Source organism: Rutidosis leptorrhynchoides, chromosome 3 (assembly GCF_046630445.1).
Source record: "Rutidosis leptorrhynchoides isolate AG116_Rl617_1_P2 chromosome 3, CSIRO_AGI_Rlap_v1, whole genome shotgun sequence".
Taxonomy (NCBI): domain Eukaryota; kingdom Viridiplantae; phylum Streptophyta; class Magnoliopsida; order Asterales; family Asteraceae; genus Rutidosis; species Rutidosis leptorrhynchoides.
Genome location: NC_092335.1, coordinates 209,040,917 through 209,050,041, shown reverse-complemented (window position 1 = coordinate 209,050,041; position 9,125 = coordinate 209,040,917).

Genomic DNA, 9,125 nt, shown 5'->3' with positions numbered 1-9,125 from the left:
AATCGTTATTGACGGCGCCGTCTACTTAGGTCCCGTTACAAGGTCATAAGTCTTTAAAACAACGTTTGACCAAAAGTATGTCGCATTCATTTCAAAAGTAATGATGTTTCAAGGTTTACAAAGTAGTTCGACAACTAGTTACATAACAAAGTTTAAAGTACAATTGAAACATACGCGACACAATTTGAAAGTAGCCAAAAGATGCTCCACGTATGCATGTATACTCGACATCCAAGCAAGTATCAAAAGTAATGAGCGGAAGCATGTATCACAAAACGTTCAAGGACCTGAGAAAAACATAGAAATCTGTCGACGAAAACGTTGGTGAAATCATAGGTTTAAGTAAGTAAGTACAAGTGAACCACAAGATTTGTAACATTGATATAATAGTAAACCATTCCAAAAATTGTTTCACGAGCACCCAATTATCAATACTTAACATTCCTTCCATAGAACCCCATCACAATAGTGTTAGAACATACACTGTTTCTCGAAAATATATTTCATTCGTAGACGGTAGCGAACCGCCTAAATGTGGGTTTGTCAAACCCATATGGCCATATAACATAAGTTCTCGCTTACACCCGGCAAGTGTAACTAATGATAATCGAATTGAGGATTTTTGTTCAAACTCGTATGTAGAATGTTTGTTTTCCTGTACTTGTGTTCACTTAGTAAAAAGAAACGTTTATGTTTTTTCATCCCAATTGTAAGTTCAAAAGAGTAAAAGTGGGACTATGATCTCACCTTGAGTGCACATATGTAAAAGTACTTCAACAAGTAAACGTGTGCAAGAACGAATGCTAGTCTTGACCTAAACAAATATGTTTGTATCAATATCGGTAAACACGGTCGGTCAAAGTGTTCAATTAGTCCTATGGCTCGTTAAGACTCGATTATAATAGCATGTGAATCAAATTGTCATGTTTCATGAAAGGTACAAGTATAAAAGCATGTTAGAATGATCGCATAAGTATTTGGTTAAGTTTGATTAAAAGTCAACTTTGGTCGGGTCAAAGTCAACGAAAAGTTAACACGTTCGGGTCGGGTCCCGAACTATTTTTTCGAGGTTTTTAATCATATATGATCATGTTAGAACAAGTTACATGTGAATCGGAGGTGCGTAGCATAGCAAACATTTTTCGTAAAATGGTAAAACAAAACAGAAACTGGCAGTGTAACTGGACGGCGTCCAGATTTGCTGGACGGCGTCCAGCATTGAAGGCCTGGACGGCGTCCAATAATCTGGACGACGTCCAGATTGGTATGCAGACCCTGTTTCTGCTGCAACAAATAAATGCACGAACCAAACTTCAAACATTCCCAATTTATGACCCGCAAACAACCAAAACATGTATCTTATATCATCGGGAAGGTATTTTGACGAGGAAAACAACTAAACACGTTTCAAAAAACAATTCAATACTTGCAACAACCCAAATCACATTCAATGCTCATCATTTAATGTATTCAAGTTCATAAATGCAATTCAATGATTCGGGCAACCAATTTACACAAATGATATGCCGTTTCGAAGATAATTAAACATACAGCACAACTAAACACTTACTAATAACATCTCATGTCATTCAAAACATCAAAGGTTCATTTCAAGTTCATCAAACCCTAACCCAAATCCACCAAAATCAATAATCAAGTTTATGAAGTTTTCTAAAGCAACCTACACATCAAATTGAAGCTAGTGATACTAAGAACACATTTAATACTTGCACTTTATCATAACAACAACATTAAATCATCCAAAACTCAAAATCAAACACACACTTTTCATGTTCATGCTAGTTACACTAAAACAACGAGATCGAGCATATAAATCATATATTCATGTTAGACTTGAGCCATAGACACTAATTAACAACTTTATAAGTTAAAAACATCAAGAACACAAACTCTAGTGATTTTAGAAAGTTACCCAAATGTAATGAAACCGGTATGGAGTCGAAGAGGAAGTTGCAAGGATTCTAAAAATTCAATTTGTTTTGTTGCTAGCTTCCTAATCTGAATTTAGATGATGAATTCTTGTTGGTGTTCTTGAGAGAAAAAAAGGAAGTCGTAAAAGTGAAAGGAAAGAAATGAATGGATGAGAGTGAAGTGTTGACCCTTTGACCTAGTAAAAGGTTTGTTCATTTGGCAAGTTTAGTCCCTCTAGTTTCATTCGGGTGCGTGAATTACCTAAATGAGATAATATAAAACGCGTATCAACGGGAGATGTTATAAATATATAACGGACTTTAAAATGAATAAACGGAAAGTAAACGGAAAAAGGCGGGATGTTACAAAAACCCCAATCCTTAATCCTTGCTTTAGAGCTCAAATTGTTTGTATCTTTGTATTCTATGTGACTTAGTAATCCTATCAAGGTAAGAATCATAACATTTCATGCTCTAATCTTTGAGAAAAATGGGTTTTTGTGTGAGTTTGTTGAAAGTATGAATTTGGGTCTAAAATCTTTAATTTAGTGTATTTTGTGTCAAAATCTTGTGGGTTTATACTCATACATGTTTAGTATACTTGATTTGGTTAGTTTTGGGGTCAAAATCGAGCTATAGAGAAAGAATTGGTGATTTGTGCTTGAAACCCGTAGGTTTTGCTATTGCTGCTGCTGATGAATGCAACCGCACGGTTGCATATTGTAACCGTACGGGTGCATGGTGTAACCGTACGGATGCAAGTGCAACCGTACAGATGCAGCAGTGTTGTGCAACTGGGCCAGAAACTTGCAATCACACGGTTACATATTGTAACTTTACGGATGGAGGCTGTAACCGTACGGATGCACCTGCAACCATACGGGTATATATCAGAACCTGTTTTGTTGTTTAAGTGTTGGTTTCTAGCTGTTATGCTGCCCGTTTGTATAATGATGGAGTATATATATATATATATATATATATATATATATATATATATATATATATATATATATATATATATATATACATATATACATATATATATACACATATATATGTATATATATATATATATATATATATATATATATATATATATGTATATATGTATATATATATATATGTATATATATATATATGTATATATATATATATGTATATATGTATATATATATATACATTGTGATTATGATATTGTGAGTATTTGGAATATGATTTGCTAACTTGTGAGTATTGTTTTTAGGTGATACAGACGAGGAGAAGACTCGGTGACATTAGACTACCGAGTGATGCCGGTATCGGTGAGTGGGTCTAACTGGAGAATATAATATATAGTAGCGTGTTATATTATGATTGCCATGCTTGGTAGATATACTTACTGTTGTGGTTAGTTAGTTTGTTGTGATGACTGCATGTTAGTTGATGCTTGTCTGCTGGAGCCCAGTGCGTCCCTATTATGTGGTAGCCTCGGTAGGAGAGATCAACCTACGGGTTGGCTTCCTCTAGGGTAGCCTAGACAATCGTGGTGTATATATATGTGAATGTCGCGTCCGTCGCGTGTGGATTATATATATACATACGGTGGTGGAGGAACTTCTGGTAAGCCCTAGTCCGATCAACTGATGGTTAATGGTTTGGCCGAGCCGCCAGAGTCTCTGTAGGTGGCACTTAGGCGATGTTTATGTGTTATACTATGTGACATGATTAGTATGATGGTTCCTGTATACTATTGCATGTAGTTAGTTGCACTCACTTAGCTTCGTGCTAATCCCCCACATCTTCCCTGCAGGTTATGGATTTGTTGTATGCTAGTTATCAGGGTAAAGATGGGATGTTGGAAGATATGTTTGACAAAGCCAGAAACTCTGATGCCGTGTCTTTTATATTAAAAGTTGTTGTAATATTTAATATAACACCCAGACTTTTAAATATTAACGTGTATACTATAATCAAGTGGATTTTATATGATATATATATATATATATATATATATATATATATATATATATATATATATATATATATATATATATATATATATATATATATATATATATATATATATATATATATATATATATATATATATATATAACCAGGTCTTCCGTTGTATTTTTTAAAAAAAAAAAATCAGGGGTGTTATATTTTGAGGGAGAGAAAAGGTGAAAATTCTTGATATTATTCGACGTTTCGTGATAATGAAGCGTGTTACACAAGATTTACCTCCGAAATTAGATTTCTTTGAACAATTCAATCATCGAGACAAGAGATGTTCTTGTTATTACAACACTCCTAAAAAATGTGCTTTTATCATATTTGTGGAAGCAACAAAAGCTACACAATTTGAGGCGATTGCTTTGTTAATGACTCCAGCAGAACCATCTTCTGTTGAATTGACTGCACATTATGAATATGGTTGTTCATGCCACAACAGAAGTAAACGTTCCAATTGTGTCTTTAAACAACACAAACTTCATCAATAGCTTCAAACAGAACTTCAACAGATGAGAAAACAAGAAGATGAACTGAGAATTCAAACGACATCTTCAACAGAGATTTCCAAGTTGCAAGCTCAAATCAAAGAATTGAAATCTTTCGTTGCATATAGTAAATCAGAATCTGAAAAGATTCAAAAGAAAGTGACTACTCTTCAAAGTGACTTAAAGAATCAAGCAAAGACATACAAAGAAAAAGATGAGAGTACCGTTCACATCATTCAGGATCTTCGTTCAAAGATTGCTGAAAAATAAATACTTACCGAGGAACGTGAGCTTTATTCAAATATCATTATTCAACTTCGCAATGATTTTGATCAAGCTCAGTTTCAAAATAGAACATTAACTCGTGACTTTGAGAAATGCATTTTTGAGTTACAAAAGGAGTTAGATGTTAAATCAACACCAATTCTAAAACCCAATATGGTGTCACTAGGAGTTAATACTGATCCGATATCAGTAGTGGATGAACCAAAGACTACGATTCCGGATTCTCCTCAAGCGGTTGAGAAGAAGGTCATCAAGATGGAATCCACTCCTCCTACAGTTCCTAAACCCAAGAAATCATTTTCCTCAAGCAAAAAGATTTATTCCGGTTACGAGACCAATGTGAATCGTCCATTTCTAAAAACCACATATGGGGAGAATGGAGAGATTACGGGTTATCGCGATCAATATGGTTTGTTCCACACAAAACCAAGAAGTCATCCATAGGTCTGAGAAAAACCCCTCGTACCAAAGTTGACCTTGTTTCTCAAACCTCAAAGCTTCAGTTTCCGAAATAAGTGTCAATCAAAGCTGGAACCACACCCATTTCTTCAACAACAACCAAATACTCTTTTCAAGAGTTGCTCAAGTTTAAGCCACGGTCTGTGATTATGGCTAAAACTTCATTCCCTTTAGTACCACCAGAATTATTCTCCCAAGCTAAACTAAGTATTCCAACAAAGTGGAGTGAAAAATCCATAGATGCAATTGATAATACCTACAAGTGGTATTATAAACGAAGATGATTTAACTTCACTACGGTTTCCATATACTTCTGTATGGGACCCGCTCTTCAAAGAGATGTTAAACATCACGTGTACCTTAACCGACGTAACTTGTTACGGGGTAGAAAGTGTTCTTACTTCTAGGGGGAGCACCAATTATTCTTTTTAGGGGGAGTGAACACATGCTTACCACGATTCCTGACTCTGATACCTTGATTAAGTTTCCGCATTAGTCAAGGGGGAGCTATGCATGAAGATACAATGAAGATTAACTTTGCATAGGCTCTGATACTCTTTCCCTCTCTAATCAAAATATACTTAAGAGTTAATTACATTTTGAGGGTGAGATATAAGGGAAAGTATGAGGTCTTCAGCAAATTTCAATTTAAAGAAGATTCTCAAGAAGTCCGTTGAAGTTCCAAGAATTCAAGAAATTCAAGATTGTCAGCAATGGCAACATACATAAATCGAAGACTAGACTAGTAGTTTTAAATTTTTTGTATGTAATTAGTAAGGATGCAAAATTTTTGCTCACCATCGATGCAAAGGGGGAGATTGTTAGAAACCCAGGATTTGCCTAGATAGTGTGCCAAGCCTTAGTGTGGTGGGATATGACGAGGGCTATAAATATCCTACCAAGGCATCCTTAGAAGTGAGCCATCACACATATCCAAAGCACTTAACCGAGTTCAAGAGAGTTGTGAAATGTAATTTTACTAAAACTCTCTAATACCAAATATGTTCACCTTTAACCCGAATCTCATTCTATCTCTTATATATTCAATTATCACTATGATCTGACCTATCATTTGGTATCAGAGCATCCTGGGAGTGATACTACATCACTATATCGATCCAGAGATTGAAGTTTACAAGATCTGAACACATTCGATTAGATTGAATCACATTCAGTATCATTGAAATTGATAATATGACGTTTAGATTTGTGTGAAAAGCACAACGAAGGTTTATTAGGTGTATTAGAAAGTGTTTCGATCATCATTATAGCTTTACAACAACAATTATGGAGATTCAAGCTAAATTTTAGAGTTCTTGGCTAAAACTCTCTATTTTGATTAATTCAAGCTTGTTTCTGTGTTCAAGTGAAGATCAGTGGATTTAGTTAAGTTTGTGAGGTTATTAGGCAACTATCTGACGGTTTAATTTCATCAATTCATCAATTTTTAGAGATTTGATCCTCATTCGGTATCTCAACTGCCATACCGAATCTGCTTCATCTCAGAAATTCATTTAAGGTGTTGCTGATTCTAGAGTGTTTGTGATTCAGTCACATTCGGTTTGTTATTAAGCAGCTAATTCAAGTGGTTCAAGCAGTGATTCGATCAATTATCTAAGTTTCACACTTAGAATCGGTTTGTCAACTGCTACAGTTGACATTCGGTTTCAAGACATTCGATTTAATTGATATTTCACTTGTTACTAACTTGTTTCCTTGTGTAGCAAGGTGACCGAATCTGATTCAAAGGGTCAAGCATTGGATTGGATTCATCTATTTGTGATTTTTACAGAATCTGGTTACCGAACCAGATACCAAAACCGAATCTCATATATACTTGATATATTTTGGGGTATAAGTGTTCTAAGGCTTCAAATTCTATACTTACCGAATTTGTGTGAGATACTTGTTACTTATATCAGTTTCAGATATAGATTTTGATATACCGAATGTGCTACAGTACCGAACTAGATACCGAACCCGAATCTGCTACAGTCGGAAATCGAATCTGACATTTTTTTAGATTTTTCTGAACCTGAATCTTAGATTTTATGATGTACCGAATCTTTACCGAATCTATCTCAGATTTTGTTAATATGTCTACTCAAGATACATTAATTATTCGATCAGATTCCAGACTTCCTGTGTTGTTTGATGGCAAGTACAACCAGTGGCTCCATTGTATCACTCAGTACATAGACTACAAGGGTGAGAAGGCAAAGTACATATGGGCTTCTTTGGAAGAAGGACTAGTTACTGAATTTCATCCAGAAAATGGTATGTCAATTCCAGTCTGTAAACTTTCTGGAGAGAAACGTGAGAGTGCTCAGGGTGATATTGAAGCTAAAAATGTCATCATGCAAGCCATCTCGTATGAGTTGTTTGAAAATGTTGACAGCAACACTACTGCTAAAGACATATGGGATGAAATCAAAAGACAACAAGAAGGTTATGACATGTCTGATGTTACCAAAAAGAATAAGGCTCTAGGACTTTATGAAGATTTTAGGTAGGAACCTGAAGAACTTTTCAAGGAAACCTACCGACATTTCAATAAGGTGCAAGATTACTAAAGTAAATGTTGAGATCAACAAGAAGTTTCTCAAAAATCTCAATTCTTATTGGCTTCCTTATAGAACTATCATTCGATCTACCAAAGAGATTGATAAGCTAAACATTCATGAGCTCGTTGGAATCCTTATGCATTATTAACCAGTCATGTCTAAATGTTAAGAGGAAAGAAAAGAGTCTTCTCCAGGTGATCCACTTGCCCTCATTGCTAATAAGAAGAGCAAATCTTACACTAATTCCAAAAGCTTATCCAAGAAAGTGCTTGTTGAAGAATCAACTAATTCTGAAGGGCTCAATCTTTCAGATGTTGATGATTCTCACCTTGAACTAGTCAAGATGGCTGCTATGTTCACCAAAGCTTTAAAAAAGTACAAGTTTAAAGGCAAATCAAGCAACCAACGCAAGAATTCCTCATCTTCCTCCTACTACAAGAAACCTGATTCTTCAAAACATCAACATGCTGATGATTCCAAGAAGGATGATTCAATCTGCTATAATTATGGCAAATCTGGCCATTTTGCAAAATGCCTAAGAAGAATGATGCAGCTTACTACAAGAAGAAAATGTTGATGACAAAGATTATGGAGACTGGGGGAGATCTGAAATCGGTTGAAGATACTTGGTTCAATTGGACGGATGATTCAGAATACGAGGTGGAACATGCTAATGTCTGCAAGGTGACCACACTTATCAAAGCAAAGAAAACAATGGAGAACTCTGACTCAATATCTGATGATGTTGAGGTACAATTTACTGAAATCCCAACTGATTTTATGAAAATGTAAAACGACACGATGAAGAATTTAGTCTCAATGTCAAAAGAGGTAAATTGCTTAAAGTCTAAAAACAAAGTTTTGAAAGAGAAAATAAAACTAAATGAGACTAAATCTTCTTCATCATCCAATTCACAATTGAAAGTGAATCGATTGAGAACCCAACTCATCTCCATGGACACTGTGTGATGACCCGGAAATTTCTGACCAAATTTAAACTTAATCTTTGTATGATTAACATTTCCGACACGATAAGCAAAGTCTGTAAAACTGAATCTCAAAATTTTTGAACTACTTTTATATATTTAAATACCCTTCGGTTGTTTTCGACGATTCGAGAACAATTATATGTAAATAGATACATATATACTATAACTTGAAAAGGTAACAATGTATTAATTATTTGATACCGTACATTAAACTTATTGGTTTAAATATCTATTTGAATATATATGATAAGTTGAAATATTTATTATTAAAATTTATTTATAAATAACTTCCAATGTGTATTTAAAAAAAAACTGATTTATGTATATTAAAAAGATATATACATATATATAATTTCAAGTTATTTAGTAAACGATAGTAACATTCGTTTATTGATTCGATTGATATTCAGATAA